At 42.5% G+C, this 12,450-nt stretch overlaps 3 non-coding genes across 3 annotated transcripts; all 3 read right to left on the bottom strand.

The window, feature by feature from the left end:
* Nucleotides 1-2,259: 2,259 nt before the first annotated feature.
* trnal-caa (transfer RNA leucine (anticodon CAA)) lies at nt 2,260-2,369 on the bottom strand. Its single transcript has 2 exons — nt 2,332-2,369; nt 2,260-2,305 (listed from the first exon to the last, which is right to left on the bottom strand). It is a non-coding gene; the product is annotated as a tRNA-Leu (tRNA).
* Nucleotides 2,370-4,724: 2,355 nt separating this feature from the next.
* trnal-caa (transfer RNA leucine (anticodon CAA)) lies at nt 4,725-4,839 on the bottom strand. Its single transcript has 2 exons — nt 4,802-4,839; nt 4,725-4,770 (listed from the first exon to the last, which is right to left on the bottom strand). It is a non-coding gene; the product is annotated as a tRNA-Leu (tRNA).
* Nucleotides 4,840-5,940: 1,101 nt separating this feature from the next.
* Nucleotides 5,941-6,055, bottom strand: trnal-caa (transfer RNA leucine (anticodon CAA)). The gene is made up of 2 exons: nt 6,018-6,055; nt 5,941-5,986 (listed from the first exon to the last, which is right to left on the bottom strand). It is a non-coding gene; the product is annotated as a tRNA-Leu (tRNA).
* Between the last annotated feature and the right edge of the window lie 6,395 nt (nt 6,056-12,450).

The raw sequence follows: 12,450 nt of genomic DNA, 5'->3' as shown, positions 1-12,450 counted from the left end.
CCTGGGATCTTCTGAACCGTAGTCCAATGTCTTCACCATTGAGCTACCTTGTTTAATTTTACTGTTAAACTGTTCGTATATACAGATGAAGCTACCATGCCGTCTTAGCCATTAGAAGCGAGGCCACTTTTTTTATGAAAAAAGCCTAAAAAACTGTCAGTGATCTAAAGCTCATGCTCTCTCTGCAGTATCTGTGGTACTTGAGGTTGAAGTTTAGGCCGATAACCCACTTATGGAATTCCCCTTAACTGCATCAGGGCAAAATTTTTTTGTTACACTTGGCAAGTTTCAATTTCATTTCCCTTGCTAAGTCCATTGGCAAGTAAGGTGAGTAGCACTCCCAAATAATCTAGCTGTACACAGATCATTAGCCACAGAGTTCCAAATGGGAGATAAAATTAAATACACCCACTACCTTTGATTCTGTTAACAGCTTCTAAAAACAATCCACCTGTACTTACTTACTGTAGTTCACCAACAGCTTAATTTACAGTGTACAAGAAAAATTCCTGCTAATTATCACCCATAATACCCTGGCAGTTCTGAGCGGAGAAACAGAAATGAAATGAACTGAACCAAATGATTTGTTTTCTACTGCTGGGTTTTTTTTATTTTATTAAATAATACCCATGAACTAGGTCTTGAACCTTTTTTTTATCCTGGAAAAAGAAACATGCCAATACAGACCAATGACAATTTAGCTTGTACACAAATAAGCTGGAGGATTTGTGTGTTTAACAGACAGAAAAAAAGTTGATGTGTGCTAGTACAGGTGGTGTTTACATTAGGGTATCTCTCTCTCTCTCTCTCTCATATTTGAAGATAAAGAACAAATCAAAAGCAAATGTAAATAATCAAATGAACAAATTGCTTAACATTTAAAAATTACAGACGTAAAGTAACTAAGCATACTAGTTGTGTAGAATGTTATTACACCTTGTGCAGGTCTCTGTTTTCACCCCACACAGTTTAGGGCAATCCCTGATGGTGCCAACATATATTTTTCATGTATATCTTACACTGATTAGCCATAACATTATAACCACCCGCCTAATATTTAGTAGATCCCCGATTTTGCCACCAAAACAGTAATGCACTGTGTGTTCTGACACCTTTATATCACAACCAGCATTAACCTTTTCCTCCATTTGAGCTACAGTAGCTCTTCTACTGGACCAGCCTTGGACCTGGACCTACACTCCACATGTGTATCAAAGAGCCTTGTCCACCCATGACCCTACTGCCAGTGACACCAAAAAGTAGCTACTGTGAGAAGGGCCAAATTGCCAGGGCTGGACACCTTGGTTAGAGCAACTTCAAAACTCTAGGGTGGAAGGTTTCCAGGCCCTGATGACAGGTTAACTAGATCCTAGATCCACAGCGGAATCTAGTAGAAAGGTGTCAGAACACACATTGCATTACTGTTTTTGTGGCGAAGAGGGGACCTCCTTAATGTTACGCAGGTTGTCATAATATTTTGGCTAACCAGTACGTCCCCTATAAACGAAACGAGTGTTCAATTTGTTTTAAGTCCAACAAACATTTTCTGGGAAATAGGATACTAACACAAGTGGCTACACACAGTATATTACAGTACAGAATATTATTTTTTACATTGCCCCATTCTCTCAATTATTTTCAGTTTTGTCTTCATGGTTATTGCTTGTTGCTTTTTAGCAGCACTAGCCTCACCACTGCTGCTTTTACACTTGCTTCTGAACATTATGGGCTTAAACTGCACTATTGTACTCTATACGGTACAGTACTGTACACCAACCACAACCACTCGCAGAGGATGCACGCTGCACGCACGTGACAATCTACACTGGACATGTGATCTAACTTCCACAATTGAACATGCACAAAAGAATGTTTTGTATCTTAAATCCGTAACTCGAATGTTTGTATGTGGGGGACTTATTGTATTTATAATACCCACTACTATACATAATGCATCCCTTCGTACATATGAGCTTGTTTAACTAGCTTTGTGCATATATTTTGCACCACCGTAATAAATTTTCATCTAAACAAATCTAATTTGACCTAATCTAATCTAATCTAATCTAATACAATAGAATACAATAATATAATATAATATGAAATAATATAATATAATATAATATAATATAAATTGAACCATATTTTCCTATTTACATAGTTTTTTCATTAAGGTAATTTAGACATACATAAAATACAAGCATTATTTTATTGTTTTTCGTTGTTTTTTTTTGTTTTTTTACCATAACGAAAATGTTATGTCAGAAGTGGGATTCGAACCCACGCCTCCATTCGGAGACCAGAATCCTCACATCAGAGGAAGGTATGAACCTTGAGTCTGGCGCCTTAGACCGCTCGGCCATCCTGACACTGAACGGTTGTAGAAACATTGTGCTTATAATTGCACAAAAAATAGTGCTTGTATAATGATTAAATAATTTTATGATCAAATAAATTAACTAAAGCTGCTAAAAACTTTAATAGAAAAAAACGTCGTGGACAAGTAACTATAGTACATAAAATGTTAATTAAGTAACGGGTAAAAACGGCAAGGGGAAAATATCTGCATACATATCACTTAATCCACCCCGCGGTGTTGTTTTTAGTGCCTTTTTACATCGATATATGCGACACAATTCAGTTTTGAGGTTTCTTTGTTAGCCGTGTTAGCTCAGCCTTACCGTCTTACATAATTGCATTTGCGACATTCCGCCTGTAGAGGGCGCGCATCGGCGCTGTATCGTACGACAGTGTATTGGATCAGACAGGATTGGCCTGCAAAGGAATCCGAGCGAACAGTTGAGCTGTCATTAATCTATGATAAAAAAAAAAGACAACAACAACATAACGTTTACATTTCTCAGATTATTTCAGTCAGGTGTGTTAATATTCAAGGGTTTATGTTCTACATATAGTAAAAACATACTATTTTGTCCACAGTATCCTATAATTTCTGCTAGACGCTCAATAGAGAAAAAAATACTGTGGAAATCAAGAAAACCTGAAAAAAACTATTTTGCTTTAGCCTTTTAGCTTCAGTGCTTTTTACTGCTCACTATACTTTAAATTTAGCATACAAATTCAATCTGTCCCGGAGGCGAGTTCTTTAGGTGAAATTGCGAAATTCATTTTCCCCTAGTAAATAAGGTTAATAGACAAAAAGTATTTAAACGTGCTCACCCAATCAGGCATGGCCAAATGGAAAACCTAAAGATCAGAAACTGGATCAGGTGAACAAGCAACCATGTGGATATTCTGAATTGCTCTTCACTTAGGGAATGCCATTGTGAAGAAGTGTCTGTAGCAGAGGTGGGTAGTAACTAGTTACATTTACTCCATTACATTTACTTAAGTAACTTAAAAAAAAATACTTCTATGAGTAGTTTTGCTGCACCATAATTTTTACTTTTACTTGAGTAGATTTGCTAAGAAATGCTACTCTTACTCTGCTACATTCGGCTCCACTTAACTTGTTACTTTTCCAACCATTTATTCTACACATTAGATATTCTTTATTTTTGCCAGAGAAGTGCATCCGGTGGATCTACGTCTGTGTTTCACGAATCAGACATAGGAACAATTATAATTTTTAAATATGATCATATTTAATTCATAAACATTCACATTCCATACAAACTAAAATAATTATTTTGATTGTGTAATGCTGCTTTGCGACAATGACCATTTGACTAAGCGCTATACAAATAAATAAATTTAATTCAAATCACATGACTCTGTTTGACCAATCAGCCGCAATAACAATAACCACATATGGTCATTTATGGTCATTAATGTTTTTCTTTGTATTTTGTCCTCTAATTTTCTACTTTCTATTTATCTCATTTTTAATTTTAAGGTGACAAACAAGAAAAACATTTAGCTGTAGTTATTTTTCTGATGGTCTTAAAAAGCTTATAAGTGAAAAAGGTCCAACTTCAAAACATTTAAACATGATCAAAAGAATTGTAAAATTAATTCGGCACTGTACCAAGAGCCAATGAAGGGAAATGAGAACTGTAGAATTAAGTTCTCTTTTAAGGGTAGACGTTAAGAATTGAACAGTAGAGTTTTGGAACGGATGTAGTCTATGTAAGGCTGCCTGGAAACCCTGAACTACAAAGCATTACAGTAATCAATGCGAGTGGTGATAAATGCGTGGATGGCTATTTCAAAATACTTAAAGGAAATAATTGTAACAAAAAAGACAAAAGTAATTGTAGAAGATTGCCCTGAACATTGCATTACCATCTTTTGATTGGACGTTCACTTTGAAGGATGTCCAGTTCAAACGCTATCCAAACAGGTAGGTCAAATGGAAAATGTTAGGATCAGAAATTAAATGAGCAGAATGAGCAACCATGTGGATATAGGTCAAGAGGGCAGAACCGCAGTCATTGGAATATGCATTGCACCTTGAAAACTGCGTCATGTTCCTCATACTATTCCTGAAGCAATTTTGTTGTGTGGCAGCAACCAGCATCCCACTGAAACAGGCAACTGCAATTAAGGAATACCACTGCAGTGAAGAATTGTCCTTGGACTGCAACATATTAAGGGTAGTTAGCACATTTCAAAATCGATTCCGCAAGAATGCTAGAAGAGCCGGCTACCCAGTAGAAGATTACCTGTTATATTGCATTGCCACCTTTCGATTAGGCTTCCAGGTGCCCTCATTTGTCCAGGTAAGCCAAAATACGTGCACATTATTTTGAAATAACCCTACATGTCAGAAGTGGGATTCAAACCCACACCTCCAATCAAAGGCCAGAATCCTTCTCATCACAGAGGAAAAGGTATTAACCTTGAGTCTGGCGCCTTAGACCGCTCGGCCATCCTGACACATGGGAAGGTATTTCAACAGAGGTCTTACCACTGGTAGTATCTGGTACCGTACGCCAGGAGACACTAGACATATTTTGATAAGTTCTCAAGCCAAACCACAGCAAATTTAGCTCAGCTAGCCAAGTACATTGTGGATAAGTAACTATAGTACTTAGAAAATTGGCGTTGTAATGGATGAGAAAGGCTAACCTCAATTGTAAAATGCTATTCTGTATCAGATGGCGGTTAAATATAATTTTCAAGACGACATGGTTCTGCAGTTATTCTGTCTGGATTCTACACAGAAAGTGACATTTTTTAAAATTTGCTCCACTTTAATTCCTACCACACAATGGCCTAACTGTAGTAGACAGACAGCAGTGTTCTCCAAACTGTAGAAAATTGTATCAAGGAAAGAATGGCCTGGCCATTTCCAAGATCCGGATAAAGTCATGTAACTTGAATTTAGTAGTGTTCTTAGCAGCACATGGATGTCCATGGCCATTGTCAAATCTTAGGACAATAGCAAACTAAGTCAGGAGGTGAAGTCATCTGGCTTTCTACAGAACGATGCTGACTGGAAATGCAAGATAGAGTGCCAGAAATAGGCCAAAGTCGTCTCTCTGCAAGATCATTAAAGTTGGATGTCAAGGCTTTGTAGGACGTTCGGTTCAAAAGGTATCTAACACACTCTGTGAAACAGGTAGTCCAGAATTCTGCCGATTCAGACTCTGATTCTGCAGAATGAGCATCCATGTGGATATGGGTCAAGAGGGCAGAACCGCAGTAATCGGCATGTGCGTTGCACCTTGAAAACTGTGTCATGTTCCTCAAACCATTTCTGAAGCAATTTTGTTGTGTGGCAGCACCCAGCATCCTACTGAAACAGGCAACTGCAATTAGGCAATGCCACTGCAGTGAAGAAATGTCCTTGGAGTGCAACATATTAAGGGTAGTTGGCACATGTCAAAATCGACTCCGCAAGAATGCTAGAAGAGCCGGCTACCCAGTAGAAGATTGCCTGTTATATTGCATTGCCACCTTTCGATTGGACATCCAGGTGCCCTCATTTGTCCAGGTAAGCCAAATACCTGCAGATTATTTTAAAATAATCATACATGTCAGAAGTGGGATTCGAACCCACGCCTCCAATCGGAGACCAGAATCCTCCTCATCACAGGGGGAAAGGTATTAACCTTGAGTCTGGCGCCTTAGACCGCTCGGCCATCCTGACACCTGGCAAGCTATTTCAACAGAGGTCTTATCACTGGTACTATCTGGTAGTGTACGCCAGGAGACAGTAGACATATTTTGATAAGTTCTCAAGCCAAAGCACACCAATTCAGCTCAGCTAGCCAAGTACATTGTGGATAAGTAACTATAGTACTTAGAAAGTTGGCAGGGTAATAGTTAGGTTTTAAATGAAGATGAAGTGTGCCCGAGCTAAGTTTTAAGCTAAGAGAAGAAGAGTTTTAGCTTGTTGTGTCCGCTGCACCTTGATACACTTACCGGTCCGGGCCCGATCGACCGGGAGAGACAAACACACACACACACAGGCATGATGTCTGAAGATCTCTGTTTATTCTCAGCAAAGAGAGCACATTTAAACGATGCTACGTCCCGAACATCAAAAGAACCATCATTAACATGTCAGTCATAGAGGAACCCGGAGACAGACAGGTGAGAGGAGATACATTTGCATTCTCCTGATTAAACAAAAGGATTCTAGCAGACAGGAGCCATTTGGATGTCTCCTCGTCTGGATACAGGATATAGAAGGTGTTACCACAGAAGACATGAGGAAACACAGTGAGGGGTCTGTTCTCAGAGCACAGGAATCTTCTCATTAGATTACATTGTCTTACTACTTTATAAAACCTTACAGTAATGGATGAGAAAGGGCTAACCTCAATTGTAAAATGCTATTCTGTATCAGATGACAGTTAAATATAATTTTCAAGACTGTGCATCCATGTGGATATGAGTCAAGAGGGCAGAACCGCAGTAATCGGCATTTGCGTTGCACCTTGAAAACTGTGTCATGTTCCTCAAACTATTCCTGAAGCAAATTCGTTGTGTGGCAGCACCCAGCATCCTACTGAAACAGGCAACTGCAATTAGGCAATACCATTGCAGTGAAGAAATGTCCTTGGACTGCAACATATTAAATAATGAAAATAATAATAATTATGATGATAATAATAATAATAATAATAATAATAAAAAATGTATATACAGTATTCTGGAATAATTAAATTAAATGAGCCTAAAATATTTGCCTAATTTAAATAGCTAGATGAAAATAGCATAAAGTGTCCGTAATTAAACTGACCATCTTGAGGTGTCCATCTACTGTTGATACACTTAAATTAAGCAACAATCAAAGCATGCTTATGTTGGATCCCAAATTATGCAGCGTTGAGCTCCGCTGCTCCAAATTAAGCACAAGCCTCGGCCTGGGAGCTCATGACAGAGCGACATGAACTCCTGACAGACAAAGAACTGACTAGATTAGATTTAATCCTAATTTCCTCAACAGGAAAAAGTACACTGGAAGGAAGCAGCCGCATAACAAATCCTGACAATGTATGATGCCATTAAACAACCTTCTCTTTTATTTCAGATACAGAAATGCCATTGGAGCAGCTGATGGTTGACTTTACTGTGTCCAATGAAATTTATAAATGTTGTTTATATCTAACCAAAGGCTCTCATAGCAGCATCAGACAAGGAGAAATTCTGGCACAATTCATCAGAGAGATCCCTAAATCATCCATATGTAACTCTAATCTGAGATCTTACTGATTCAGACGTATCTTCTGTAGTGAAGGATTGTGTTACGTGCGGGTCGAGATGGATCCAAGTGCAGTGGAGCAACTTTAAGGAATTGATTATGTTAGATGTGGGATTTGGAACTGGCTTGGCCGTGGTTTTCTTAGAAAATGGGTTTGTAGCTGGAGCGCTCGCTGCGCTGTGTTGGGGAGCTGCGTGTGCAGAAAGAGGGAGAGAGAGGCGCGAGAATGCAGCAGTGCCGTGAGCCGGTGAGAGCGCTGTCTGTGTCTCGCGCAGGAATGCGGAAAAGCGAAGAGCCGAAGACAGGGCTTTGTGTGCAGCGTGACTTGTGCAGGGATGCGGAGACGTGGAGAGCCGACGAGTGAATGGAGACGTCGCGCAGGTTGGTGGCTGGTTTCGTTAAACTTTCTCGTGGTCGGGGGCGAGCAGAGTTCAGTGCCAGAAAGACGAGGAAAGTCCGTGATCCGAGTCCGTAGTTGTTGAAACAAATCCAATGGTCAATAACAAAATCCGTGAGCGTGGGAATCCAAAACATGAGACGATATCGAGGTTGAGAAAAAACAAAGCATGGTCGGTAGCAAAGAGTCAAGGCATGAAACAAACGCTGGAGAATTGGGCTATGGAAGGCACACAATAATCTGGCGATGAGGTGGTGTTAGTGTGTGGTTTAAATAGGTAAGGGGAATGATTACAGATGGCGCACAGGTGTGTGGAGGGCGGAAGGTGAGGTGGTGGGTCATGACAGATTGAAGGCACGGGCCCATAATGACGTGCTAGTAACCTCTCTTCTGGGCTCCAACTAACTCTCTACTATGCGTTAATAATCTGGGTTGAAGAAAAGATCAGCTTGGAAGATATACAATCCTTCTGATCTTCAATAAAAATAAGAAAAATGCTGGTGAAGGAAAACTTACAGCTTGAAATCTCCTTCACTGCACAGTTTCACACACAAAACACACAGCCAGTTAAACATCTCACACAAGCCTTGCACCTACAGGGTCCGGGTTCGATTCCGTAAATGTGTGTGTGAAAGTGTGTATGTGTGTTAGTGAGAGGGTCGGAGAATGACAGTTTTCCTCCGTCCCAGTCCAGCTTTACTCTGATCCTCTGGAGTTTCTGTGTTACTGAGAGGAGAGTGTGTGTCTGGTGTAAAACATGACCAATATACACCATAAAAATACCACACACACCAGATTCCACTTCTGGATAATACCTCTTCCTTCCTTTGTGTTATTAACTACTACCACACACACACACACACACACACACATGAATACACAGGCACACTCACAACTTACTAAGCTACCTTAAACATTATGTTATAATAATATTGGCTAATATTTGCCTAAATATTAACGAATAAATAAACTTAACATCATGCCTTGTGCCTTTTTTATGTGTTTTAGTTACAAATTTAAACAATATTTTAATATTTTGTAGATCTAAATGGAGAACCGTCTGGTGTAATGCCAATAAAATATGGGGTCCCACAAGGGTCAGTTTTAGGACCTCTGCTGTTCTCAATATACATGCTTCCCTTGGGTAACATCATTAGAAAACATGTGATTACTTTCCATTGTTATGCTGATGATACCCAATTATATATCTCAACTAAACCAGATGAAATACCTAAGTTGTCTAGATTAACTGAGTGTGTCCAGGACATAAAAGATTGGATGACCAATAACTTTCTTTTACTTAATTCAGATAAGACTGAGATATTATTCATTAGCCCAAAAACCAGCTATCATTGACTTCGCGCCTCACGGTTCAGGTAACCCTCCAATTTGGCCACAAACGGGTCCGAAGTACCGCGCTCATCGATTCTGGTGCCGTGGGGAACTTCATTGACTCCACTTATGCCAAAGAAATTTTCACGAAGTTGGACCTCCGGAGCGCCTACAACTTGGTGCGTATCAGAGAGGGCGATGAGTGGAAGACGGCGTTCATCACACCCACTGGACACTACGAGAGCCTGGTCATACCCTTTGGACTCTGCAACGCACCCTTGGCCTTCCAACAATTTATCAATGACGTCCTCAGAGACATGCTGGGCCGATGGGTGTTCGTCTACCTAGATGATATCCTCATTTATTCCCATAACCCCAAGGAACACATCCAACACGTTCGGGCGGTTCTTAAGAGATTGCTCGCTCACCAACTGTACTGTAAGCTGGAAAAATTTGCTTTCCACAAGCACTCCACCATGTTCCTGGGTTTTGTCATCTCGCCCCAGGGTGTGGCCATGGATCCACAGAAGCTCAACGTTCAACGTTTTCTGGGGTTTGCGAATTTCTATCGTCGCTTTATCCGGGGCTACAGTACAGTTGCAGCACCATTAACTGCTTTGACCAGGCCCTCGCTTCACCCGTTTCGCCTTACACCTGCCGCCATCTCCGCCTATCAAGATCTGTGTCATCGTTTCACCACCGCTCCCATCCTTCTCCACCCAGACACCAACCAACCTTTCGTTGTGGAGGTGGACGCGTCGGATATGGGCGCCGGCACCGTTCTCTCCCAACGAGGTCCAGACCAGAAACTGCACCCGTGTGGTTTCTTCTCCAAGAAATTCAACCCCACTCAGCAGCGATACGGGGTAGGGGACCGCGAACTGCTGGGCATAAAGTGGGCCTTGGAGGAATGGCGTCACTGGCTCCAGGGCGCCAGTGAGCCGTTCATCGTCTGGACCGACCATCAGAACCTCATCACCATCAGGAACTTAAGACAACTAAATCCACGACAGGCACGGTAGGCTCTCTTTTTCGAACATTCCATCTGTCGTACCGCCCGGGGTCCAAGAACACCAAGGCCGACGCACTTTCAAGACAGTACGACGAAGACCTTCCCCGGGCGGATCCCGTGCCTGTCATCCCCTCTTCCCGGATCATCGCACCTCTTCAGTGGAACTTGGAAACAAGGGTCCGCCAGGCACAGGCTGCAGAGACCGGGCCGGCAGGCGTGCCGCCTGGACGACTCTACGTACCCCAGAGCGTGAGATCAGACGTCCTCCAATGGGGCCACTCCTCCGCAGTCGCCGGACACCAAGCGACACGAAGGACCCTCTCATTCATCTGACGGGCGTTCTGGTGGCCATCAATGAGAAGGGACATCATCGAGTTCGTCCAGGCGTGCCTGGTGTGCGCCAGGGCCAAGGACACCAATCAGCCATCCCCGGGAGAGCTCCAACCACTTCCTGTTCCTCGACAGCCCTGGACGCACATCGCCCTGGACTTCATCACAGGCCTGCCGGTTTTCGAAGGGAAAGACACCATCCTCACCATTGTTGACCGGTTCTCCAAGGCTGTGCTGTGCACCTGGTGGCCCTCACCGGACTCCCATCAGCCAAAACCACCGCTGAACTAATACTGGAACACGTAGTCCGCCTGCACATCGTCTCGGACAGGGGGCCCCAGTTTCCACCAGTCTGTCATCCAGATACCATCCTCAGACTAATCAGATGGAACGGACCAACCAACAACTGGAGCGCTACCTAAGGTGTTTTGTGGCCGACCGCCAGCGCTCCTGGGCCCGCTACCTCACATGGGCAGAACTTTCTCACAACCTGCACGTCTCATCTGCCACCAACCTAAGCCCATTTGAGGTATGCTATGGTTTCCCACTTCCGATGTTTGCTCATCAAGAACCGGAGGTCGACGTACCATCGGCCCAACAGTTGGTCCGTAGGTGTCGACGGCTCTGGAGCCAAGCCAACCTCGCGATCCAGAAGGCCAATCAGCAATACACCACTCAAAACCGCCGTCAACTCCCTCCGGGACGCTTGTACAGAGTAGGTGACAAGGTATGGTTATCCACAAAGAACCTCCACCTTCACACAGAATCCAAGAAACTCTCACCTCGCTTCATAGGACCATACCGCATCACCCTAAGGATAAACCCTGTCACCTACCGGCTCCAGCTGCCTGCGGTGCTCCGGATCCACCCAGTTTTCCACACATCTCAACTTAAACCCTTCATCACCTCTCCAATGATTCACAAAAACAGCGTTTTTCCATCTTAGAAATATTGCCAAGCTTAGAAGCATCTTATCGGTATCTGATGCAGAAAAGCTAGTTCATGGATTCATGCATTACTAGGTGGTTGTCCTGCATCCGCAATATACAAGATTCAGTAAGTCCAAAATGCACCCGCCAGGGTTCTCACTAGATCTAGAAAATATGATCATATAACCTCAATATTATCATCACTGCACTGGCTACCTGTTCAGTTTAGAATTAATTACAAAATAGTATTACTTACATACAAGGCTTTAAATGGTTTAGCTCCCACATAGCTAACCAGTCTTCTGATACGCTACAATCCACCACGGTCCTTAAGATCACAAAACTCTGGACTTCTGGTAATTCCCAGAATTTCAAAATCTACAAAAGGGGGCGGGGCTTTTTCATATTTTGCTCCAAAGCTTTGGAATAGACTTCCAGACAGTCAGGGCTTAGACAACGTAAGTAGACTCAAGACGCACCTCTTTAACACTAGAAGCTGCTGCTGACACACAATGATCGCTAGATGGCGCTTTCACCCAAAGCAAATAGTTTAGCTCCAAGATCAACTTGCACTTGGACAATGCGCCATTGGACAATGCGGTTTGGGGGGTATGGGCAATTCAGTGTCTTCTTGTGCCAGTCCCAAGTCTGGATAAATGCAGAGGGTTGTGTCAGGAAGAGCATCCGACGTAAAACATTTGCCAAATCAATGATGCGAATCACAAATATAATTTCCATACCGAATCGGTCGCGACCCAGGTTAACAACGACCGCCACCGGTGCTGTTGACCAACAGGGTGCCAAGGGGAAATTGGGCCACCGTTGGTCGAAAGAG

The sequence above is a fragment of the Clarias gariepinus genome, chromosome 5 (genome assembly GCF_024256425.1).
Source record: "Clarias gariepinus isolate MV-2021 ecotype Netherlands chromosome 5, CGAR_prim_01v2, whole genome shotgun sequence".
Classification (NCBI taxonomy): Eukaryota; Metazoa; Chordata; class Actinopteri; order Siluriformes; family Clariidae; genus Clarias; species Clarias gariepinus.
The sequence above is the reverse complement of the archived record's forward strand: the minus strand, read 5'-3'. Positions and strand labels throughout refer to the sequence as shown.